The 26,771-nt window shown below is 42.4% G+C and overlaps 1 protein-coding gene across 2 annotated transcripts in view; it reads right to left on the reverse strand.

Annotated features, from left to right (window-relative positions):
- erc1b (ELKS/RAB6-interacting/CAST family member 1b) overlaps positions 1-26,771 on the reverse strand; it is a 788,812-nt gene that overhangs the window by 37,227 nt on the left and 724,814 nt on the right. The gene's annotated exons all lie outside the window — the stretch shown is intronic.

Genomic DNA, 26,771 nt, shown 5'->3' on the forward strand with positions numbered 1-26,771 from the left:
GAGGCTTCCCCCACCTTCTGCACTCTTTGACTTGTTACCTTTAATGGGAGAGTTTCATTTCTGATCATTCCTAATTGTGAAAAACCTAACTGTTCCCACCACCATCATCACCAAACTGCTCTGTATCAAATAAGAAAAAGATTCTAAATTTTATATAGCACCTTTCACAACTCAAGATATTCCAAAGCACACTACAGCTGGCAAAGCATTTTTGAAGGGTAGACATTGTTGTTTTGTAGGCTAAAATGGTAACCAATCTGCACACAGCAAGATGATAAATGGTAGAATATTCAGTTTTCAGTGGAATTGAGTGAGGAACAAATTTTGGCTAGAACACCGGGGCAACTTCTCGGCTTTTCTTCAAAAAATGTCAAGGATCTTGGTTTAAAGATACAAGCATAAAGAGGTTACTCTAAGGCTTTCTTATGTACTGTTCAGTCCACATCTGGAAAACTGTGTTGAATGTAGGTCACTGGGCTAGGAAAAGGACATATACGCATTGGAAAGGATATAGAGAAAATAAACAAGAATGATGCCAAATACAATAGCGATGAGATATGGGTAACGATTAGAGGATCAAGCTCAGAGAAACGTTTAAGGAGAAAACTCATTCAGGTGTCTAAGTACTGACTGGAACAGATAAATAAACCCAGGCTATTACTTTGAAGTATGTCAGGTTTGTAGTACTACAAGACTTAAATTCACGTTAATGAAAGTAAATTAAACCAGACAATATAAAGTCTTTTTTTAATTCAGAAGAGATAAATGTTTGTAACAATCTGATTCCCAAGGCAAATGAAACTAAAAATATTTGAAAAGCAGTTGAATGGTTGTCTGAAAGAATTGGGTTGCTTGATGAACTTGGAATGGATGTCCTACAAAGTTAGACATTCATTTTGAGATAGTTCCATGTGTTGGGTAAATATTTTTACTAGGATTGATGCTGTATCTTCTGTGTACATCACAATTTGATTTTATCTCACTGATGATGTCACTGCAATCAGGATGGTTTCCATTTGTAAACAAGGACAAGTTATATAAGAAGAATAAAAGGAGTAATTAGAGGAGGCTCTTCCTTTATACAATTCCACGCAAGCACAAACAAATTCCACACCAATACTTTATGACACTCCCTGGAAATGGAACAAAGCTTTTGAGATAATTATGGCTTCATTGGTTGATATGAAAACAGCAAAGAACAGTGTGCATTAGCACTGGTATGCTAACAGCTGCTGGTCTCTGTGAACAACTCTATTTCAGCCAATGTGAATATTATGAATGACATTAAGGAGCACACGATAGGGGTGGAGGATTTTAGCTGGAGCTCTTGGTCACTCCCCAGTGTAATCCCACTTTTACTGGGGGAGCAGGAAAATAAACAAAGAGAAAAACAGAGATAGAGAAAGAGTGGAGCTATAAAATTTGGCTCCTCTGTACTTGTTTCTTGATGTTACAAGTATCATTTTGACTCCAAAGTGGCATCTGTGGCTCATGCGAGCAACACCGGATGCCAATTTTGTGAGGGTGTTACTATGTGTGCAGGAAGCATCCCTGGAGAGCAAAATAAGCAGATTGTGATGCCTATCCGTGTATTATACTGATTTGATGCAAGTATTTTGATGTTTAAGGAGATTATCAACTAATTTCAGGTTAGTTACTTATCGATTTTTGTTGTTAGGTTAGTAGAAGTATTTTGTGATTTGCACTGCTCTTTAAAGTTGAAAGTACAAGGCTAGTGTGGCACATTGTTAAGGATATTATGAATGACATTAAGGAGCACACGATAGGGGTGGAGGATTTTAGCTGGAGCTCTTGATCACTTTTTTAGGGAACATTAAACCTGACAAAGCCCCAGGGCTGATGGCATCTATCCTCGACTGCTCAGGGAGACGAGAGATGAAATTGCTGGGCCTCTGACGGAAATCTTTGTCGCTTCTTTGGACACGGGTGAGGTCCCTGAGGATTGGAGGATAGCGAATGTGGTCCCGTTGTTTAAGAAGGGTAGCAGGGATAACCCGGGAAATTATAGGCCGGTGAGCTTGACGTCCGTGGTAGGGAAGTTGTTGGAGAGGATTCTCAGAGACAGGATGTATGTGCATTTAGAACGGAACAATCTCATTAGTGACAGACAGCATGGTTTTGTAAGAGGGAGGTCGTGCCTTACAAATTTGGTGGAGTTTTTTGAGGAAGTGACAAAAACGGTTGATGAAGGAAGGGCCGTGGATGTCGTCTATATGGATTTCAGTAAGGCATTTGACAAAGTCCCACATGGCAGGTTGGTTAAGAAGGTTAAGGCTCATGGGATACAAGGAGAAGTGACTAGCTGGGTGGAGAACTGGCTTGGCCATAGGAGACAGAGGGTAGTGGTCGAAGGGTCTTTTTCTGGCTGGAGGTCTGTGACCAGTGGTGTTCCGCAGGGCTCTGTACTGGGACCTCTGCTATTTGTGATATATATAAATGATTTGGAAGAAGGTGTAACTGGTGTAATCAGCAAGTTTGCGGATGACACGAAGATGGCTGGACTTGCGGATAGCGAAGAGCATTGTCGGGCAATACAGCAGGATATAGATAGGCTGGAAAATTGGGCGGAGAGGTGGCAGATGGAGTTTAATCCGGATAAATGCGAAGTGATGCATTTTGGAAGAAATAATGTAGGGAGGAGTTATACAATAAATGGCAGAGTCATCAGGAGTATAGAAACACAGAGGGACCTAGGTGTGCAAGTCCACAAATCCTTGAAGGTGGCAACACAGGTGGAGAAGGTGGTGAAGAAGGCATATGGTATGCTTGCCTTTATAGGACGGGGTATAGAGTATAAAAGCTGGAGTCTGATGATGCAGCTGTATAGAACGCTGGTTAGGCCACATTTGGAGTACTGCGTCCAGTTCTGGTCGCCGCACTACCAGAAGGACGTGGAGGCATTAGAGAGAGTGCAGAGAAGGTTTACCAGGATGTTGCCTGGTATGGAGGGTCTTAGCTATGAGGAGAGATTGGGTAAACTGGGGTTGTTCTCCCTGGAAAGACGGAGAATGAGGGGAGATCTAATAGAGGTGTACAAGATTATGAAGGGGATAGATAGGGTGAACGGTGGGAAGCTTTTTCCCAGATCAGAAGTGACGTTCACGAGGGGTCACGGGCTCAATGTGAGGGGGGCGAAGTATAACTCAGATATTAGAGGGATGTTTTTTACACAGAGGGTGGTGGGGGCCTGGAATGCGCTGCCAAGTAGGGTGGTGGAGGCAGGCACGCTGACATCATTTAAGACTTACCTGGATAGTCACATGAGCAGCCTGGGAATGGAGGGATACAAACGATTGGTCTAGTTGGACCAAGGAGCGGCACAGGCTTGGAGGGCCGAAGGGCCTGTTTCCTGTGCTGTACTGTTCTTTGTTCTTTGTTTATTTGGTTCTCACTCAGACACCACCAATGTTATTTAAAGGGATAATGAACTGTCTTCAGTTTAATCGCTGATTGATTCTACTGTCTGCTGCTGCAATTGTAAAGTGATCGTTTCTAAAATTGTGTAAAGTTTTTAAAGCTTACAGGGAGTGGTGGGACATGCCCTGAAGGAGTTGTCCTAACTTCAAGGAACTTGCACAAACCACTTGCTCCCAGATGTGGGTGCAAAGCAGCCCACTTGATTGGCACCCATTGCACAAACATTCAACTCCTCCATCACCAACACACAGTGGCAGTAGTGAGTACCATCTACAAGATGCACTGCAGGAACTCATCTAGGTTCCCAAGATAGCACCTTCCAAACCCACGACTACTGCCATCTAGAAGGACAGCAGGTACATGGAAACACCACCACCTGGAAGTTCTCCTCAAAGCTGCTTACCACCCTGATTGGAAATATATCATCGTTCCTTCACTGTCGCTGGGTCAAGATTCTGGAGCTCTGTCCCTAACTTCAGTTTGTATGTACCTACACCACATGGACTACAGTGGTTCAAGGCGGCAGCTTACAATTGCCTTCTTGAAGGCAATTAAAGATTAGCAATAAGTGCTGGCCTAGCCAGAGATGCCCACATCTCTTGAATGAATAAAAATGGAGTTTGTTTTCCCCATGAACCACAGCATGGAGAATGAGCAGAGGTGATACAAAGCAGGACAAGCTACTGGCAGATGAACAGGATGGGGAGGAGGGCTACTCAGCAGGAGGCCATATGAACCCAGGCTTTTCAGGAGGCAATTCTCCTCCCTGAATCTCCAGGGTGAACCAGAATTGCAGCCTCAGAGGCTTTGAAGGTGCAATGAACCTTAATGGTTATTCCCAGGAACAAATTCTTAACATCTTAAATGCTAACCAGTATGCCACTGTAGGTACCACACAGTGTTAAGCACTGCTGCCTCACAGCGCCTGTGACCTGGGTTCGATTCCAGCCTTGGGTGACTGCCTGTGTAGAGTTTGCGCTTTCTCCCCATTTCTGCAAGGGTTTCCTCTGAGTGCTGGGTTTCCTCCCATTGTCCAAAAATGTGCAGATTAGTAGTTTGGTCATGCTAAATTGCAGTGTAGATTAGGGGGATTAATGGGGTAAATGCATGGGGTTAAGAGAATGGGGTGGGGGGGGGGCTGGACCTGGGTAAGATGCTGTGTGGGAGAGTCGGTGCAGATTTGATGGGCCAATGGCCTCCTTCTGCACTGTCAGGATTCAATGATTCTATCTTGTAGTTTGTTATCCATTGTTGCATGATGGAGCTCTTGACAGCTCTGTATTCCAATGGAGATGAATGCATTTCATTCTCTCTTGTCAGACAACAGCACCTGGCTTTGTGATAATTGCAGGCATCTCCATGTGCAGGATGCCATTGACTGTTTGCCGCTTTGCAAGCGCCATGTCTCAACTCAGCTGAAAGAGATTCCATGTGGTCCATGGGGAAATCAAATTCTAGTTGGCAAGTGGTCATATGTAGCGAATCATATAGATCAATTCCTGATATCCTGGAAGCATTTATAATTAATTCTCCATCAGTCCATTGCACCATCTGTTTGAGCTTCTATCACCAAGTAAAGAGTGGCTACTGAGCAACAAAGGCTATCCTTTGACGACATGCCTCATGATTTTGTTCAGCAACACAAATGCATGTGGACAGCAGGCATGCAAGGTCGCCAGACTCATGATATTGACTGCCATGGCTAGCTGGTCCCACTGTCTTTACAAAGTTCTTCCAGTTAATCTTCTGGCCCTCCTTCTCACCATTCTCTGCATCAAGGGTTTTGAACACGATGCAAAATCTTGGAGCCTGCAGTCTGCCATTTTATAATGGAGCGTTCCCCATATTAAAATCACTATTAGAGCAACTTCCTGTACCTGCTCCAAACACAATGTGCCTCCCTCTTTAAGAAGTGCTTGTTGGTTTTAAATAATGTAATTATAATTTTGCAGCCCCTCCTCATGCATGCAGCCACTCAATTGTGTGCACAGCATTGGCTGCACCCCACAACCACTTAAATGAGCAGATAGTGATCTCCATGCCCGTTTTTGTGCCTTGTTCAATTACACAGCTAAAGTTTGTTACATGTAAAGATGAGGTTCAGTTCTGATGGCTCAGTGGCTGATTTGTTTGATGACAGGTCCACAGAGTAGAGAGAGATGAGCTTACTAAACATCTGGTTTGTCATGTTATGGTTATCATACTACTTTAAAAATAGCAATTAAATTATGTTCCCACTCTTCCCTTCTCCCCTCTGTTAGTAATAGGTATGAGCCTTCTAAGGTGATCGGCACATGATCAGCTCTCATATCTCAATGAAGGTAATTCCACTTACTTAGACATAATTCCTCCAGTTCCATGTTGGACAATGGGCAGCAAGACTCCACCACTAGCCCTGGTCCATCGCAGTCTCTTTCACTCCAGCCCAGGTGATGTTCCACTCCTGGAAGTCCTCCTTAAGTGTACTCTGCCAGGTCTTTTTCTTCCATGTGATAGTGTCCATTCTACTACCAATCTGGTGGGTCATATGTCCAGAAGGCAAAATGTTATCCCACAGGCACCTCTGACCAGTCCTCTTAAAAACTTCTTTTTTAGTGATGCTGGCTATCCATGTTGATCCCAGGATCATATGTAGGTAGCGCTGGTGAAAGACGTCCAACTTACATGTGAATCTTTTGCTGTTCTATTGCATGTTTTGTCATAGGTTGTGGTTGTATTTCTATGGACATACAGCCTCATGGCTGTGTTGAGGGTACTGGATTCTCAGACCTTTTGGACCCATTGGAAGACTGATTCTTGTGTAAATGTCACAGGAAATAATGGTTCCTAGGCAGGAAATTGTCGATGTTTGCTAACCGATGGCGATGGGAGGCCCTTGTTGCTGTCTAGTTATCATTGTCCTGGTCTTCTCAGGGCTGCTGCTTAGTTCAACCTTGGTACTCCTACTTTCAAGACTGGTTGTCATGCCTTTGAGCATACAATTCTTCAGCCAGCAAGACAATGTCATCTGTGAAATCCAGGTCCATGAATTGGTGGTGTTGCCAAAAGATACCAAAGTCTGCACCCACCATTTCCTTATGATGAAATCAATAACCAAGAGGTAGAGGAATGGAAAGAGTATGCTGCCTTGCCATACTCCTGTAATAATGTTAAGGAGTCAGTTGTGTCTGTGCTGGTCCTGATATAGCAGTTGGAGTCACAGTATAAGACTCTGAAGATGACAGTACACCCAGGATGCCATACTGTCTTATGACGTACCAGAGTGATGCCGAGTGACTGCTACTACACTGTCCGTTGCTAAGTTTTACTGGCACTTGAGTTCATCCTCAATTTCTCACTTCAAACAAACTTGCAATGTGATGAATAACAAATTTAAATTGACATCCTCCCATTCTATAATGCAGTGCTGAAACATGTTGGAAGTTTCAATTCTGATTGGCCAGCTCAGTTGGCTTGTGTTTAACTATAGGAGTCAGCATTCAGAATTGATAATGCTCATTCAGCTTTATACCAGCTGGCCAGAGGAATCTTCCGAGTGGTCCTTCCTAACCAGATGATGTAATGTGATAGGCTTCCCGAAGGCTGCTTACAGATCAGGAGCAGGAATGCCTTTTTCTCAGGAAGATGACGACCTTTATTGCTTTTGTGTGGACTTCGCAAGACAGGTGTGGGAAGCTGGAAGGGCTGGGGCATCCATGCAACAATAAGATAAGAAAGGGGATTAATTCCTTTCTTTGAGTAAAGAGCTAAGTGTGAAATTTGTTTCATTTTCCTTGACACTTAAGTAAGTGAAGCTGTAGAATGATGCATATTACAGAAATAAAGAAGAAGAGTGGGCTTGATAGTGTCTACAGTGCAGAGAGGTGTATAAGCACGTGGTACATTTTCTGTTGAGATGAAACAAAGTTAAATGTTGCCACTGATCCTTGTGCTTTAAACAGCAATGAATTGCTGTGTTTGGAAGTTAAGTTCTTCTGCTCAACTGGAAATATTCACTCTCCTTACATCCCAGATTTTGAAACTATTTGAGTAATTGTTTGAGCACCATGGCCCTAATGTGCTGTGGCTGATTGACCTATGATGAGTTTCCAAACTCAATTTACTATCCCAAGGTTGCACTGACTTGTGATCAGATGTTTTTCAAAGGGGGGGGGGGAATTGGAAAAAGAATGATTATCGTTCACTCCCAGACATCAGCTAACAACCAGTTTCAGAGAAGTATTGTTAGAGAACTTAAGAACAGGATTTCTTGTCAACAGCCAGAGATGGAGGGCCGAATTTTCCTAATTTGAGACTTGATGCCATGGCAGGAACTGGAAAGTGGAGTGTTTCCCACAACGGCAGCTGGTGGGAATACATACCAAATCTTCTGGACCTGAACTCATTAATTATGCACCCAGGTATTTCACACCATATTCAATTATGGGCAGGCCTGGATGGCATATAGTCCACCGTCATGTTCGGGGGCCATATCGAAAAGGTGTCCAATATCACTGACTCGCCATTGAAGGAAGAAGGTGGACCGCCTGAAAATGAAAATAGTTTTCTCACTCTGAGACCAGGAGATGGATCTCCGGAGAATGAAGTTGGATCTCCAGGAACATTCTGAGGCAAGAAGATGGACCCCCTCCAGGACACGGAATCTGGAAGACCCACCTGAAGATGCACCACTGACACATTGCTGTGGTGTTTCAAGGTCCAGGATTTTGAGCGGCCTCCATCCTGAACACCGGAGGCAGCTCCAAGCATTCATCAGGTGAGTGCTGACATCTGCACGCCACATTGCACTAACGTGTTTCACACTGGCATGTTTTCCTGCTGGCATCATGGAGAATTTGGCATGGGGAGGGGTTGGGCATCATCTGCATCCATTAGCTGGATGCAAATGAGGTTCAAGCTGTCCTCTGGTGGGTTTTCCAACCCGCCTTGGCGGGCACCAATGCCAGATTCCACTGTAAATTCACGCCAGTTTGAAACTGATTTCTAGGCTGCCTGCCACATTCTACCCCATTCCCGCCATCGAACCTCCCGACGAGGCCTTAGGAGAATCCCACCCAATGTCTGGCATGAGGAAAGCCAACAAAGGGATGGAAAAGAAAATACTTTAAAAGGAAACAAAGATCCTCTGCTCCGCAACACACACAAAACAAAATACGATTACAAGTAATTACTCACTCAATTTTAAGGGAAGAGTCTCTGTCACCAGGATACTTTTTCATAAATTTATTTGAGCAGTATATATTTTTACTGTTGAGAGCTAGGAATTGCTGTTAACCATGGCAGTGTGGAGGAGAATTAACAAGCACCACATTTAACAGAAGCAATCAGAAATATCCAGTACCACTCAGGTAAACTCTACTGATAGCAATTAAAATCCTTCATGGTACTTTAAGTAACCTCTACACACTTTCCTCCAATAACACAATCACAGTTCATTGATTAAACAAAAGTATTCAAATGATCAAAAACAATACAAAATGTTAAAGTTAGCAATGCTTTTCTTTAACTTAAAAGTGTTAGTGATGACAAGATGACCCTCTTCAAGGTAGGACTGTCCTTTCTTTTATCTAAGTTGCAAGGAAGAAAATCCTGTTTGAAAACTAATTCTGTTTTTGCTAAGCATCAAATTGTGACCACTTCTAATGACATACTTGCAGAGTCAGCTAGCAGCAGCAGTCTGTCAACACAGCTTGTCTCAGAGTCATATCAATCATGGCCCCGATGATGTTAGTGCTTCATAACTGATGTCATTTTCCAGGTGAATGTGGGCTGAAAGGTGTGGAATTTCAAAAATGTTTCCAATAGTTCAGCATACAAAAAAATGCAGTGGTTTGTAAGTATCGGCCGTCTCTGACTAGCTCATTGTCTAGACAACAACTTTATTGGTGAATGGGAAGCAACACATGAACAATGAAAATAACGTGCACATCAAATGTTGCCGCAAAATCCCAATGGCTGGAGTTAGGTCTCCGAGTTGATTTATGCCATTTGAGTTTAAAAGCTTACTTGAGCTTCCAACTCTTGAAATATCTAATGATTTCTTTTAGGCATCAAAAAGCAATTGGAAAAATAGGTTCACACCACTCCACAAGTAGAAAGCAGGAATTAATACCAACAACAAGCATTTATATATAGAAAGGCACCCTCAGGTGTTTCACAGGGAAAAGACAACTAAGCCAAAGAAAAAGCTATTAGCATGAGTCATGGGGATGAGTTTTATGGAGGATATTAGTGGATAGAGATGGGGGAGGTGAGTGAGGGAATACAGGAGGCTGTCACCTTGCAGCACGAAGTATGACTGACAATGGTGTTGAAGGGAGAGGAAGATACACAAGGAGCTGAAGGCGGAGTAACAGGCTATTTGGGTTGGAGTGGTGGTAGACAAGTTTACAGAAATGCGGCAAGGCTTAATTTTGAGGCTTTATGGATTGGAGGTAGGGCAAAGGAGGAGCATTTTAAAAAATTATGAATATCTAATATATTACTATGGGAAACTTTTCCAAAAGGAGTTTGAGCTTAAAAGGTATAAAGAACAAGAACAATAACAACAAAGAACAAAACAGCACAGGAACAGGCCCTTCGGCCCTCCAAGCCCGCGCTGCTCCCTGGTCCAAACTAGACCATTCTTTTGTATCCCTCCATTCCCACTCCGTTCATATGGCTGTCTAGATAAGTCTTAAACGTTCCCAGTGTGTCCGCCTCCACCACCTTGCCTGGCAGCGCATTCCAGGCCCCCACCACCCTCTGTGTAAAATATGTCCTTCTGATATCTGTGTTAAACCTCCCCCCCTTCACCTTGAACCTATGACCCCTCGTGAACGTCACCACCGACCTGGGGAAAAGCTTCCCACCCGTTCACCCTATCTATGCCTTTCATAATTTTATTCACCTCTATTAAGTCTCCCCTCATCCTCCGTCTTTCCAGGGAGAACAACCCTAGTTTACCCAATCTCTCCTCATAACTAAGCCCCTCCATACCAGGCAACATCCTGGTAAACCTCCTCTGTACTCTCTCCAAAGCCTCCACGTCCTTCTGGTAGTGTGGCGACCAGAACTGGACGCAGTATTCCAAATGCGACCGAACCAACGTTCTATACATCTGCAACATCAGACCCCAACTTTTATACTCTATGCCCCGTCCTATAAAGGCAAGCATGCCATATGCCTTCTTCACCACCTTCTCCACCTGTGACGTCACTTTCAAGGATCTGTGGACTTGCACACCCAGGTCCCTCTGCGTATCTACACCCTTTATGGTTCTGCCATTTCTCGTATAGCTCCTCCCTACATTATTTCTACCAAAATGCATCACTTCGCATTTATCAGGATTGAACTCCATCTGCCATTTCTTTGCCCAAATTTCCAGCCTATCTATATCCTTCTGTAGCTTCTGACAATGCTCCTCACTATCTGCAAGTCCTGCCAATTTTGTGTCGTCCGCAAACTTGCTGATCACCCCAGTTACACCTTCTTCCAGATCATTTACATAAATCACAAACAGCAGAGGTCCCAATACAGAGCCCTGTGGAACACCACTAGTCACAGGCCTCCAGCCGGAAAAAGACCCTTCCACTACCACCCTCTGTCTTCTGTGACCAAGATGTGGAGATGCCGGGGTTGGACTGGGGTAAACACAGTAAGAAGTTTAACAACACCAGGTTAAAGTCCAACAGGTTTATTTGGTAGCAAAAGCCACACAAGCTTTCGAAGCTCTAAGCCCCTTCTTCAGGTGAGTGGGAATTCTGTTCACAAACAGAGCTTATAAAGACACAGACTCAATTTACATGAATAATGGTTGGAATGCGAATACTTACAACTAATCAAGTCTTTAAGAAACAAAACAATGGGAGTGGAGCTCTCTCCCAAATAAACCTGTTGGACTTTAACCTGGTGTTGTTAAACTTCTTATTCTGTGACCAAGCCAGTTCTCCACCCATCTAGCCACCTCCCCCTTTATCCCATGAGATCCAAGAAGCTGGATGAATATCAGCATAAATACAGTCCTTTAATATCGCTGATTAATATCAATGCTGACCTAGCCAGCCAACACCCAAATCCAGTTATTGGCTGGGAGGAGTTGCTAAACCTGCATCTAATAAAGAACTAGAATAATAATAGTATGAAAGTAGCTGGAAAGAGTTACTAAGCCCACACTGTGAGAATACTGCTTTCACATTAATGTATACAACCTTTACAGCACATGCTGGCTGGGGTGAGTTACTGAACCCATGCTGGAGCTGAGCATTTAGGCAAATCTTGACATCCTTTAAGCGTATACTAATTGGGTTGTCTCTCACATTGTTGAACGAATAACTTTGTCAGCTAGCACTCTGTGAATGACAGTATTTGTGCTCAGTATGTGTTAGGAGGGCTCGTGTTTCCTTCAATAACAAGAGACAGGGCTGATGGGATTACACTGATGTTTGTCACATTAATCGACCAAATATCTAAGAAAGTATTCACCAAATCCAAAGCAAAGTAGCATTGCTTCCATTTTAAAGATTATTTATTAATCACAAGGCTTACATTAACACTGCAACGAAGTTACTGTCAAATTCCCCTAGTCGCCACAGTCTGGCGCCTGTTCGGGTCAATGCACCTAACCAGCATGTATTTCAAACTGTGGGAGGAAACCAGAGCACCCGGAGGAAACTCACGCAGACATGGGGAGAGCGTCCAACTCCACACAGACACTGACCCAAGCTGGGAATCGAACCTGGGTCCCTGATGCTGTGAAGCAGCAGTGCTAACCACTGTGCTACCATGTTGCCCCTTGAGGTTGGTGAGAGGGGTTTAGAGGCAAGGTGAAGCCCAGCAGGCCATCCTGCTCAGCTCTTGGGGGGGAAGTGGCAAAGGGTATGGTCTGCCTCCCTCAAGGATCCCATTTCCAATCAGGTGCGGCCCTCCCCCAGAGTCTGTTCCGCATGGGCGCACCCTCCCCCACTGTCTTCTCCACCAAGAACTCTACTTCACTCTTCCCTGCATCCTCCCAACCCCTTCAGCCCCCGGCCTCACATCCCCTCTTCATCTTAGACCCCTCCACCCTTCTCACCAGCCCAGAACATATCTGTTCCAGGACTCTGAGATTTAGAATCTGGGGACAGTGTGTAGACCCCATTGTTACCACTGGCATTACAGGGACCATAAAGCTGCTGGTCAAATGGATTGGCTGCTAGCCCCCCGAGGTGGGACCTCCGCTCAGGTGAGGGACAGAAGCCTTGTCTCCAGTCAATTGTGTTAAATGGCTGTGGGGCTGCTGTGATAAACTAAGAAGCCTTTCCTGCCAATCCTTTTGGTGATGGGCTGGGAAACACCACCATCTGAATAATCCTTCCCAAAAGTGTATATTTAGATTAATATCAAACAGCTCTGTCATGCAGTAACTCATAGTTAGAAATAACACCACCTTCCCGAGGGTTGTTGGGGATGGGCAATAAATGCTGACTTCGCCAGCAACACCCAAATCCAATGAAAGAGATTTACCAGAGCACTACCCAGCGACTTTCCTATGTAGACAACCTTTAAAGTAACTGCAATATTTGTAAGACCATTGTAAAATGTCTGAAATGTTTCCCTTACTGTACTGAAGCATCTCAGAATGTTACTTGATGTATGTAAAGAGCCTGAATATTATTGATTTTGTGTGATGGTCATTTTGGGATGTTTGTAATGTTCTCACAGATTTATGAATAAAATATATTTTTGGAAAAAATACACTACCCAGAGACAATCAAATTATTTTTGATTGGTTCCTGGAAAATAAATGTTACTATAGCTGGGTGAATAGATAAACATGATGTGGAGATGCCGGCGTTGGACTGGGGTAAGCACAGTAAGAAGTCTCACAACACCAGGTTAAAGTCCAACAGGTTTATTTGGTAGCAAATACCATAAGCTTTCGGAGCACAGCTCCTTCGTCAGATGGAGTGGATATCCACTCCATCTGACGAAGGAGCTGTGCTCCGAAAGCTTATGGTATTTGCTACCAAATAAACCTGTTGGACTTTAACCTGGTGTTGTGAGACTTCTTACTGTGAATAGATAAACACCATACTTCATAATGAAGTTTCTTCTAGCTACTGGGTTTCCCGAGATTTGGGATACCCAGTCGGCCGGGGTTCAGTTTGAAATTGTAAATCAGTATGAGGCTGCCCATCTCATTATGATACTTAAATAGATGAAATGTAGTTAGTTCTTATTGAATAGAGTCTCAGTGATCTCCCTTTTGGCAGAGGGCTGCAAATGTCTCCAGCTCCAGTCTAACTGTATAAAGGTTCAGCATCATAGTCACCTTCATAGTCACTGGCAATTTGTTCCTTGTCCCGCCGTGAGCTGCAATAGGTGGCAAGTTTAAAACAGGATGTCATAGAATAGTTACAGCACACAAGGAGGCCATTTGACCTGTCATGTCCATGCTGTCTCTCTGCAAGAGCACAACCTCAATGAAGCACAGACATCTTACGCATTATTCCTCATTGAGATTCGGGTCAGACAATTTCTCTGTGAATACCCTCAGGCAGATATGGCCTTCTGCTGAGATCCCTCCTCACTGCTCCCTTTTCCAGCAGCTTCTCCTGCTCTCTGCAGCCTTGTTCAGTATCCAAGTCATGCCATATTCGAAGAAGAATGCCTACTCATGCACTCATGTGTGGGAGCAATTAATTTGCGCAGAAGCTTCATGGTCAACAAAAAGTCCTTTTGTGCTTGCCACATGACTCCCTGTAGACTTTTGCAACTTGAAACAACAATAGAAAGCACTGGTTGAAAATCATAGCAAGAAACCAACCAGCAGCTAACCAGCACTGTGGGTGTACCTACACCACATGGTTCAAGGCAGCAGCTCACTTTATCAAGGGTAATTAGGGATGGGTAACAAATGCTGGCCTTGTAACAAGTTATTTGTTCCTTGAAGAGTTTTTTCAATGCCTGTGTGTTTACTTACACAAAATTAAGAGGTGTGAAGTGGATAAAAGCTTTTTGCCATTGATACAATAAAGAGCTGTGTTTGAACGACAGCTTTATGAGAAGGTAAAAGGGACAATATATTTTAAAGGGAATGCTGAATAGCTTCTTTTTGGCTCCGACTCGGGACTAAGGCTCCCCAGTGGTTTACAACTCCTTTGAAAGGCACGAACCATGCCTTCTAACAGAATGAGCCCAATTCCATCAAAATTGCAGAGGGGGATGTTTGAAATGCCCAAACTATAAAGGAGCCAGCAAGGGTGGGACTGCTGTGTATTGGCTGGCTACCCACACCCTTACTGCAGGAAACAGTAATGGAGTGGGAATCGCGGAATCGGGTCCCACCTGCTATTTTAAAGGCCTCTTGACTTGGCCGGGCCCCAGAAAATCCAGGCCATAGATCAACTCCATCTTCTGTCTCTCAGAACAGCAAATAAGCACAAGACTACTTTGATAAAATGAGGTTTTAACCAGCAAAACCGAATCAGCAGTTTCTGCATCATTTGGAAAGTGTACCTTGGTGGATGGACCAGCAGCCAATGTACTTTCTGAATTGCCATAGTGATGTCAATCATAAACATTTCCAGACATTACCTCAGAAATCATTATTTTGTGTTTTTTTTTAGGATAACAACTGAACACAACAAAATTAACTTTATCAGCTCAATGTACTAAAAATATTACATCATAAAATTTCTAGGATTCTCCACTGCACAGCAAATAATTAGTTTCACTCACCCAATGCAGCTGGATAAACAAATCTTAGATAAATAGTGAATTGTTTTTGAATTATAAATATCACCAATAGGGCAGTGTCTATCTGTTTCTTTCTTTGTCTCCCTCTGAATCATAGGTTGACCCTTTCTGAATAAAAATGAACAGCCATGTTTAAAAGTTTGTTTGAAAAACCACTCAAGTTCACCATCCCCTTTGTATTCATATCGTTTTTGTTGGCAGAGTATTTACTAGGCAGGACTAGACTGGATTCTATACTTTCTATTACAATATCTGTTCAAGTCTCCTGACTGCGCAGAGCATGAAATCTTATATATCGGCCCTAGATTTGGTCTTTTGTGAGTTTTATTGCTTTAGGGAGAGATAGACATCATTATTATATAATGGTGTGAATTCGTATCCATGGCTCGCTCTTCATAATTATGCCCTCAACTGGGCATTCAGCGTTATTCAAATTTCACACTTATCAATCACAGATGTCAATCAGGTGCATGTTGCATGGGCAATCTATGGTTCTGGGGTATTGTCCAGTTATTAACATTTACTGATAAAAATGTTTATAAGTAGTTATTTCTCCAACAGGTATGTCAGGTTGGATTGTGTCAGAACTGAACACTGGGGGCGATTTTGAGGCTGCGCTCTCTGTCTGTAGTGCATTTAAAATCCGGAGAGTGTGATTTGCACTGACACGTTTCTGAGTTCCAATCTTCCAGACCCCTCACCACGGGACCCCAGGAAGCTCTTTTTAATAGATTAGCTTGTCATTAACGAGCAATCTCTCCAGAACCCCTCATCAGATATTCAGCACTGCATGACGTCATGTCGGCACCATTTACAACAGGTTCACCTGGATGTGAATCTGTTGTGGGGGTCTCCCTGGGGGCAAAGGTGAATATAGCTCCCAGCGGAGAGGGGCTTGGCCAGGCAGGTCGGGGGGAAAGGGGCAGATGACTGGAAGGGGGGGGGGGGAGGAGCCTCTGAGACCTGGGGAGGGGGGGATTTTATTCCTATTATGATCGGGGGCACTCTTCAAAGGTAGCACCTCGATCTCAGTACAGCCGGGCTATGCCAGTGTGTTGAGGCCCCGCCCCCCTGCATGACAGCCTAAAACATGCCCAATTGAATTTATTAGGCAGTGTGTTGTAAGATCTGGAGAGAAAACCGGTGTGTTTCTCTGGAGAAACACGCCGGTTTTCTCACCGGAAACACACTGCCATTTTTTGGTAAGATTCCCCCTAATATATCAGGAAACTAGTGGACAGCAGCTAACTTTGGGGATATTAATTGGTGACCACAGTTATATACTTGCAAGCCAGCAGCTTGAAGAGTTTGGAGACTGCTGTTCCTTATCTGTGTTTGCCAACAGCACTGCTTCAAGGTTAACCTAAAACATATCTTGGTTAACTTGGTTAACAAAGTCTGGCTTTGTCTGTCTGTATCTGGGGATGGTGTGTTTTCTATTCCCTTCAGCAGCTGCTTTTGGCAGAAGCAGGTAAACACCACCTGGTGGATGTTATAACAACAAAAATCGAGGTTGGATCTGCTTTACTCATATCAGTCTGTTCAACACTGGCCAATGTTTTTAAATTAAAAAGATAAGTAAGCTGACTGTTCCACAATAGCTAATGGCTGTATATTAAAGAACTGAAAATGAGCTTCTTAATTTAATGGAGATTCTGCTCGTTCTTCTGGTGATGATTGGTGAAGACTGATGATCCTTTCCCCACCCCCTTTAAGACTTGATTACCTGTAAAGACTCGCATTCCAACCATTATCTGTTTGTGAGCACAACTCCTCACTTTCCTGAAGAAGGAGTGACACTCCGAAAGCTGGTGCTACCAAATAAACCTGTTGGACTTTAACCTGGTGTTGTGAGACTTCTTACGATGATTGGTTAAGCCAGCGTATTGTGTTAGGACTGATTCAGTGCTGGGGAGGAGTGTCAAACTGCAATTGATACATTGTAGGGGTGAGAGCGTCTGGTCCACCTTACTGAGGGAACCAACATCGTGATTTAATAAATGAAAACAATATAGAAAATACTGCATAAAGCACCTAGCTGACCCCTTCAGTTCTTTTGACCAAGGAAACAGGAGGTTGGTCTCATGTTGTTAGTTTGGAAAGTGTGAGGGCCAATGGACAGGGAAACTGCAAAGTAATGAAGGTTTGGGTTGGCAGATAGGGGGACTTGGGAGAGGATAAAACAGAGAAGGAAAACGAGGGGAAGTTGGAAATGGGTTTTCACATCTTGTCTTGGGGTTTGAAGTTGATTTGTCAGTTTTTTCAAGTTTCATTGGTTAACCATCCTCCAGCGCATTATTGGCTGAGTAGGTTCGCTAAAACAACTTCAGCGGACTCTCACGGCCTTATTCAATGTTTCAGTTCATTAACGGTACAACATAACAGCACTCAGACAGCGGTCAGAAAGAGAAGTGAGGTCTGGTGCTCATGCTATTTTCAAGGTTGGTGAACTTCATGGAACCCAACATCTGGGCAGAGGATGCAAGTAAAATATGACCAATTTCCAATTTAGAAGATGTGCGCTGTTTATCAAACCATGTGTTTAGTGGTTATAGTGTTATTTGTAAACGCAAGCTACATGCACAGAAAAAGATCAACACTCTCGCTCAGTCAGAAAAGGAACAAATGGTGGCCACGTCGATTAGTGGGCAACTCCCCAGCAGTTGCAGATTTTGTTCTCAAATTGAGTGCAAGATTTGGCTTGAGGTTTAAGGTATCCTGTGTTTTGACTGATCTTAACCTTCCTAAGGACACACACCAGTTCCTGATCATTATTGTTTTATAAATGAGATGAAGTCAGCACTGTTTTTGAAATGCAAAATCATGGTCAGTCAGACTTGATCAAAAGCGGTAACAGTCAAACAGCCTGTACTGGGGAACTGAGGTTCAGAAAGTTGACCGAAAAATATAACCTGTTATCATGTATTCACTGGGGAACTGAGGTTCAGAAAGTTGACTGAAAAATATAACCCGTTATCATGTATTCACATAGCTGCTATTATCTTCTGTTTTTGGCACACTACATACATTTTCACATCAGTACTTATGAATGCAGCTATTGCAGCTTGACATGGTAGTAAAATTGGGCTTCACATACCAGACATCAACAATTAGAGTTGAAAAAGAAATGGCTTTTCATAGTAGTTATGTAAGGTTGCACTGGGATTACAGATTTAAACTGTTCACATTATAGAAATCAGCCAATTCCATTCCTGATTGTAAATCAGTTCTGTTTTGCATCAATGTGCGAGAAACTAACGAAGAATCTCAGAAATGTTGCATCAAAATTATTGTTAATAACACTGAAAAGGGGTGAGATCAGAGTAGGGCAGTAGGACTTTGCAAACAGGCCTATTGTGCCACTGTTGGCTCAATGGAAGTGCAATTCAAAACTATTACCACCTTTCCTTCTCTACATTGTCTTGTATTTTTCTCGGCTTCAAATCATTATTTTCCCCTAAAAGACACAGTGGTCTGTGCATCAACTGTGGCAAAGCATTCCAGACTCTTAATAATTCTCAAAGTACTTTATTTTCCTAACCATTTTCCTTACTCTTCAGGCACAATTTTAAATTGATGATCCCTCATAATCAACCTGAGGAAATAGTTTTTCCCTTTTTGTATCAAAAACATTGATAATTTTAAAATTCTATTTCAAATGATTTCTTCAAGGAAGATTCTGTAGTAACTGGATGCCTTGTTGTCCTGCTGCTCTCGATCATCATGATCTATCTACAAGCTGAAAGAACAGCAGCTGAGGAACATGACAATGAGGCAATGTTTTTACAAGTGTTGACAGAACTATAGAGGCCTAATAGGGGTGCTTTCACTACATTAATAAATTGGTGAGGCTGTGTAAAATGCTGTCAAGCATTATTCTGCAGTCACTTGGAATTTAAAAAGGTTTGAACATGAAGATTCCTGAAGGGGTGGCTTCAGAGGATTCCTCAATATGGTGTCTTGCATGGTGCATCAGAATGCAACTTATAAATGAGAAGTTCTGATCTGTTTCCCTTTGTAATCGTTGCACTCCACTTTCCCATCTTCACATGAATGCCGTGTAAGACACTGGGACAAATTCTCCCATGACCCTGCCAGTCGTTTCAATGGTGACCGGGGGGATCTTCCGTCGGTGCCAGCCACGGCGGATCAGCAAACCTGCTGGAGGCCGCTGTAAAACTGATCTGCATTTGCGGGGGCGGGGTTGGTGGTGGTGGAGGGAGATCAGGGTCTTGGGGGATAGGTCAGGCAGGGAGGGATGTCCAGAGGTGACAGGGCCCGAGGCAAGGGCTGGATTCCTGCCAGAGGCCTTGCCTGCCAGAGAGTAAAATCATGATCAGGCCGGGACGGACAAGATCCCAGATAGGCAGGATCCCAGATTGAATCCCGTCCAAGAAACTTCATCCCCCCCACCCCCTCAGAACCTGCAAAGGCAGTTATGGGGTGGGGCATTAAAATTCTGGCTTTCATGTCTATTGACGACTTTTCATCTATGTTGCCACGTTTCTTTTCACACCATATGCCTGTACATTTTTGCATCTTTCTAAAGTCTTCACATTCTTGCTAAAGTATGATGCCAAAAAATAAACATAATACTCCAGCTGAGGCCAAACCAGAGTTTCAAAAAGGTTCATGATCACTCCCTTGTTTTTGTGCTGTATGTGTTTACTTATAAAGCCCATAATCCGGTAGTCCTTTATATCCACTTTCACAATCTACCTTGCCACCCTCAATGATCTGTGCACATATACAACCAGGTTCTCTCTTCCTACACATCTTTACAATTGTACCCTTTATTTTATATTGTCACTCTTTGTTCTTTCTACCAAAATGTATCACTGCTTAATTTTCTGTATTAAATTTTGTCTGCCACGTGTCTGTCCATCCCATGCTCATTATCCTCCTAAATTTTGTGCCATCTGTAAAGCTTGAAATTGTGCCCTGTTCATTCAAGTAGAGGTCATTAATATAGATCTAGAAAAGCAGCAATCCTAGTGCCAACCTCTGGAGAATCCAAATGTAAACTATTTTCCAGTTCATAAAACAGACATTTACCGTGACTCTTTCACTCAGCCAACTTTGTATCCATGCTGCCACTGTCCCCTTTATTCTGTGGGCTTCAACTTTCTTGAAAAACTTATTTTGTGGCAGTTATTAAAATGCTCAATGTAAGTCCATATGCATCACATTATAAGATAATAGGAAGTAGAAGTAGGCCATTCAACCCAAGTAGGCCATTCAACCCTTTGAGCCTGTTTCACCATTCAATAATATCATAGCTGATCTGATTGTGGCCTTAATGTCACTTTACTGCAGGCCCCCCATTAACTCTTGTTTCCCTTGTAGATCAAGTGCAATACCATCATCAACTATGAAACCACTAGCATATTTGAAATTTCTCCATTTTTCATTCTATCAATAATGTATATACTTGAGTTGGGAAGTGTTGTAAGGCCAATGCATGATTGACATAATCTGGGGAAGTTGCAAGCAGCTTGTCTGACTCCAGCTTGACTTTTTCACAATAGTCGAATTATTTCTGAATTGTAATAATTGGAGGTTGAGAAAATTGTCATCATAGCCTTTCAGGTGAAATGGTTGCAAAAGAGGATTTTAGCTGAACAAACATACTCCAAAGGATGTCACTAAGTGACAAGAAAAGTCAAGCAATACTAGAATACAATGGCTTGTGCGTTGAGAATGGCATCGTCCCTATAATTTATGTTTAATATTCCCAGAGTTCCCCTTTTTCAACAGCAACACCTTGCATTCATACAACACAAGTTAACGTAACAAAATGTTTCACATGAGTGTTATCAGATAAAATTTGACAAACATTAGAATAGGTATCCCAAAGACTGAACAAAGAGTTTGATTAGAAATGTAAGAGGGAATTTAGAATAACTTGGGATTAAAAGACTAACAGACCAAGGTAGATTAAATCAGGGTGAATAGAGTCAGAGAAGTTACAAAGTGCCCGAAAAATACTGTTTGCATAGGGGCACCTATAACCTCTGTTAGAGAATTTAGACATGTATTTTTGAAAACATATTCTCCATTGAAAGCATATACCTTGGCTAATGATACAATGCTCTAAGGCATGATGGGAAGTAGTTAAGTAAAAAGACCCACATTCGTTGGAACAATGAGCTACTAAGCGAAGGGAAGAATAACTCTTATCAATGTCTCTAGACAGCCCTAATTAATAGGATATTCACTAACCAAGGACACACCAGGGGTCCCAGACAGTTCTCATGAATAGGATGTACATTGCACCAGATAAGAGGGTCTGGAAAGTGTCAGGTGACTGTGAGAAATACTTTCAAAGTCCATGAAGTGATCACGTAGTCCCATGCTGTCAGAGGGTAAATGTTATTGGCCAAGGTAAATAACCTATATTAATAATGATTGGCCCATACCTGGCTGGGGTGAGCAAGGGGTAGACAAATGACTTTCGAAAATTATATTTTTGGAGTACTGAGGGTGATGTAATTTCAGAGTAGATTTGGAACAGCCCCAAATCTCTCTCCCTTGTACGTTGATCAAGCTTGGAAAATAAAAAAAAGTTGTTTGCCAGAGTACTTGTCTCCACAAGTCTTTGTGTTAGCTGAGCCGAAATTGAGAGGAAATCCTCCACCTGAAAGCCAGCGTAATACATAGTCTCTAAAAAAACTACAAGACGCATCCAGAAGGGAGAGGAGTAGAGAAGCAGAGTTTGAGGAAGGGATTTCCTGAGCTTAGGGCTTAGGCAGCTTAGGGAAAAGCTGAACACAAAATGAGAATTTTGCTCAATGTAGGTCAATGAGCACAGAGTCTAGTTACAATACAGGCAACATAGTTTTGAATGACCTTAAACTTATGGAAGGTGAAATTTGGGAGGCAACCAGGAGAGCATTGGACTGCTTGAGTGAGGTGTCAAGAAAGGCATGGGTCAGAATTTCAGCAGCAGATGGGCTGAGACAGGTGCTGAGTTGGAAGATGCTACTGAAGTGGAAGTGGTTTTGGTTATTGAGAGGATACTGGGTCAGATTCTCAGCTCAGGGTCAAATAACGTGCAAAGGTTGTGAACAGTCTATTTCAGCTTCAGACAGTGACTAGGGAGGGTGTGGAGTCTGTGACCTGGGAATAGAGATTTTAGTTGGGAATGAAGTATAAAGTGGCTTCAATCCTTACAATATTTAATTGTGAGGAAATTTCTGTTTACCTGGTATTGGATATCAGGTGAACAGTGTGATAGATCAGATGTAGTGGAGATGTCAAGACCCATGATGGTAAGGTGCCATTAGTGTACATGTAAAATCTGACATTGTGCATCACCAAGGGGCACCGTGTAAATGAGAAATAAGAAGCGGGAAACAAATAAAGCATTGGGGTTTCCAGAACTACTGGAGCAGGAGCAGGAACAGAAACTATTGTACGTTATACTCTGGCTACAATTAGAAAGATAAGACTGGGATCTGGCAAGTGTGGTCTCACTCAGCTGGACAATGGAGGAGAGATGTTGGAGGAAGACAACTGTTTCAAAGCTACAAATGGGCTGAGAACAATGTGGGAATGCCCTTTGTGCTCTGGAAATATTGATTTCCATTAAGATATTGGTTCTCAGGTGTAGGTGTTGCCTGCTATCTCACCCAAGCAAACGTTTTTCATGTGTAAGCCTAGGTAGCAAATGTTAGCCTACAGTTCCACCACAGAATGAATGACAGCTAAGGTACATTTTGCCTTTACCAGTCATCTTTATGGGAAGTCAAATTACATTCTAAAAATAAATAATGGAATTTCTTGCATTCCTTTTCTCTTGGCACAACCTTCACAACACATACAACCTTTACTCCCATTCCCACAGCAGTGGACCATGCACTAACACTCATGAAGCTGCATAGCTGAGATTGGCAGATCATATGTTAGATGGACAGAAAACACCCATGTCCTCTTACTGAATGGTGGACACTACTGTATCTTTAGTGCACTTTATCTTTACACACCCCAAGGTAATTTGCTTTAATGTTGAGGGAAAGGTTCTACATTATGTTTCAATAAAAAAACGATTAGCCATTTTGGAATACCTGTGAAGGGAACAACACTTCACAAAAAAGCAGCTCATCAGCAACCTCTTGGCCTTTATCCGGTTTAGATGTCACTGCTGTAAATTATGGCGTGTTAGACAAACTTTGATGTTCACTCACAAAACCACATTCTCTTGGTCAAATAAATAATGTGCCTGAGATGTTGGAGTCACGCCTTGCTGGTGTTCCTCTGGGATAGCTCAAGGCAGTTCTTCTCCCAACCCTTCATCCCCCAATTACATTCCAAAGAGGCCCACTTAACTGCATCCATATGAAAAGGAAAAAGCTGACAGACATCATGCCAAAAAACTGCGCCACTCCCTTTCATCTCCCAGCATCATTAGCAGTTAATAGGCTTCCAGGAGTCAACAAATAGGGTATTATGGCGATACACAGGTCACCGGCTTGCAATGGGCAGTGATTTAGTGACAATTACTCCCCCTCACCTATTGCATGGAAGATGTCGGAGCTGTTTATGAGCTAAGAAGAAAAAGAATACGTGATCAACCAGAAACCGGAGAAAGAGTTTTGCATAATCTGTCATTAACCAAATGCCAAGATAATATAATCGCAAATGGTGCTAGCAATATAACCCAGAGGTCATGCAGTATGATTTTACAACAGGTAGGGAAAATACAAAGTGGTGAATCACTGAAGAGCTATTGTACTTTTTGTGAGCTGACCTTGAGGTTTTTTTTAAGTCTTCGTTCCCAGTGCGCAAGATAGATGAGCTTTTAATAAAATTATGCACAGACCTACTGCATATAATGGATACAAATTAAAAGAAATGATACTGCCAAAATAACCTGCAAAAAAAACGCAGTAGAAATGCTAAAAATACATGTGGGGGTGGGGGTGAGGGAGAATTTTTGTTAAAAATCCATAATCTTGTATGTATATGTGGAAGCTTTCAAGGACAGTTCTTATTAAATGTGTTATTCATACAGTCACATTGCATAAGAGTAGAATGCATGAAATGTCTCTCTATCCAAAGATCACAGGCTACTTTCTGCACCACCTGAAAAACACAGTAACAGACTTCTCACACAGTCAGTTGATTTTGAACAGCGCAATCTGTTTGATAGTGTAAAAGTCCAAAGTCTCAGTTGAGTTCCTGTTATTTCCTATGGAAACCATGTTTGTTTAAATCAATATACTTTGATAAAAATGAATATGTCGGCCTATGGATCTTGGTACCTCTACCTAGCCTTGCATTCCAGATTTTGAGGGTGATTTTTTGTTTGAGAAAGGCATCATACAAAAATGAATCTTCTCAATCGCTTTAAAAATATTATCCTCTAATGTTATGCTCTTTTATTCCTAAGCCACAAAATTCTAGCTGCTAACTACAGAATTCCATTAATCGACCAGCCATCAGAGGCCCATAAGAATGACCCGGCCATCAATTTTCTCCCATGGGAACATAGTTTGCCTATGTCAGGTTTCTAACACAACTGATAATATTTCGCAGGGCTGGAGGATCAAACTTCTTTTATTTAAAATTTGAAGGCAACAAATAGTGAAGCTTTTTTTGTTAATTACAAGAAGAGCCAAACTCTTCTGTTTCACCAAAATAATGTTGAGGAAAATTATACCCTTAAAGAGGGAACACAATGTAAAGGAAATCTTGCATGGACTCGAGCACCTGTACTTAATTAAACACTCAGATCAGCTTGTATGAAGGATGTGTGGGTGCAGAGATAAGGCAAAATCCTATAACCAAAAAATACGTTGGTGGTAGGGTGAGAAATTAATATTTAAAATCCTACATTCAAGTTAAGCCTTAACCCAGATATATATCCAATATCTCATTTGCCCCCAATCTACATGCTGCCAATCAGTGACATCCAAGAGCACAGCATCAGTTTTCACATGTACTCTGATAACATCCAGCTTTACCTCGCCACCACCTCTCCGGAATCCTTCACTGTTGCCAAAGAAACAGACTGCTTCTCCAATGTCTTTTACTAGATGAGCAAAAATGTCCTCTAATTAAAACTTAGGAAGACTGAAGCCATTGGTTCGTCCTCAGTCCAAACTCCATTCCCTGGCTACTGACTCCACCCCTCTCCCTGGCAAAGTCTGAGATTAATCCAGTCTGTTTGCAACCTTGGTGTCACATCCGACTCCAAAATGAGCTTCTAATCTCATATTCAAGCCATCACTAAAACTGCCCATTTCCACCTTCATACCAATCCCATTGACCTTTCACACCTGTGCTTGCTGAGCTACATTGATCATTGGTCTTGCAATGCCTTTGTTTTTAAACTCTCATCTTTTTAAAAATTCCCTCCTTGGCCTTGCCCCAATCTACATCTGTCATCTCCTCTGAGATACTATGCTCCTCTAATTCTGATCTCGAGTACCCTGATTTTAATGGCTCCACCACTGGAACCTTCAGTTCCCCAGGCCTTAAGATCTGGAATTCTCATTTTAAAGGTCATTGCCTCTCTATCTCGTTTGCCCTCTTTGACCAAGTTTTTGATCATCTGATTCAATATCTTCATGTGTGGCTTGATATATTTTCTTTTATAATGCCCCTGTGGAGCACCTTGGGACGCTTTATTATGCTAAAGGAAAGGCACTGTGTAAATGTGAGTTGTTGTTGTATCAACGAGTCCTCACTAATCATGTCTTTTTAACGTTTGAATTACAGAGTAGAATGGTAATGCACCTGGAAGATCTTAGCAACTAATTTTTGGGATATGGCGGGGGTGGGGGGGGGGGCAGGTGGAGGAGGAGAAAGTGACTGCTGCATTTCATATAACGGTGCCAGTGACATCTCGTGGCTCAATACCAGTATGACTTACCTAATGTTACTTCTCAGAAAAAAGAAACATCTCGAGGACCAACAAATGTCTGAAATCCCAAGTTTGCTACAAAAGTGAAAATATTCATCTGTATGCAACAGGAAGCACTCTCCACATAAGTTTAGCAATGAATCTTAGTCACTGACCTGAAGTGAATACTCCCCACTGCTTTAATATGACATTTCCATTTTTCACACTCTCTTTTCTACAGCCTCTTAGGAGACTATTGAATTTGTGCCAGCTATTATAAACCTACATTGATTGTTCTATGCTGACAGCATTTTCTTGAGTCAAACTGCTTTTCATTCAGTAGAACTGCAAAGACCATAAGCCAAGCAGTTCATCCTGTGTAAGGAAATGGAAAACTTGCTTAACAAAGCAAGCTCCCGGCAATGAGTTGAACAAAAGCGTTTAGAAATCTTTAGTTTATTGAATAAATAGAAATAATTAATACACGCACATCTTTATTTGTGTAAGAAAAAAAGCAAGAGGTTTGTATGATTGCACCTGTTCATGTAAAGTTTAATCCTGAATTCCGCTTAAAGCTGCAGGAACAAGTCTAGGTTGATGGCATGATGCCTGGGAAAGGCTGCCACTTATTCAGTGACACAGTTCTTCTTGGCAATCCCTGGTTTTTGGTTTATTTTGTTTCAGTGTATCCTGGCTTCATTTTCTTTTTTCCCCCACTGTCTTTTTTTCCTCTGTTTTCATTCTCTCAATATCTATTATTTAAAATTTA

The sequence above is a fragment of the Mustelus asterias genome, chromosome 9 (assembly GCF_964213995.1).
Source record: "Mustelus asterias chromosome 9, sMusAst1.hap1.1, whole genome shotgun sequence".
Taxonomy (NCBI): domain Eukaryota; kingdom Metazoa; phylum Chordata; class Chondrichthyes; order Carcharhiniformes; family Triakidae; genus Mustelus; species Mustelus asterias.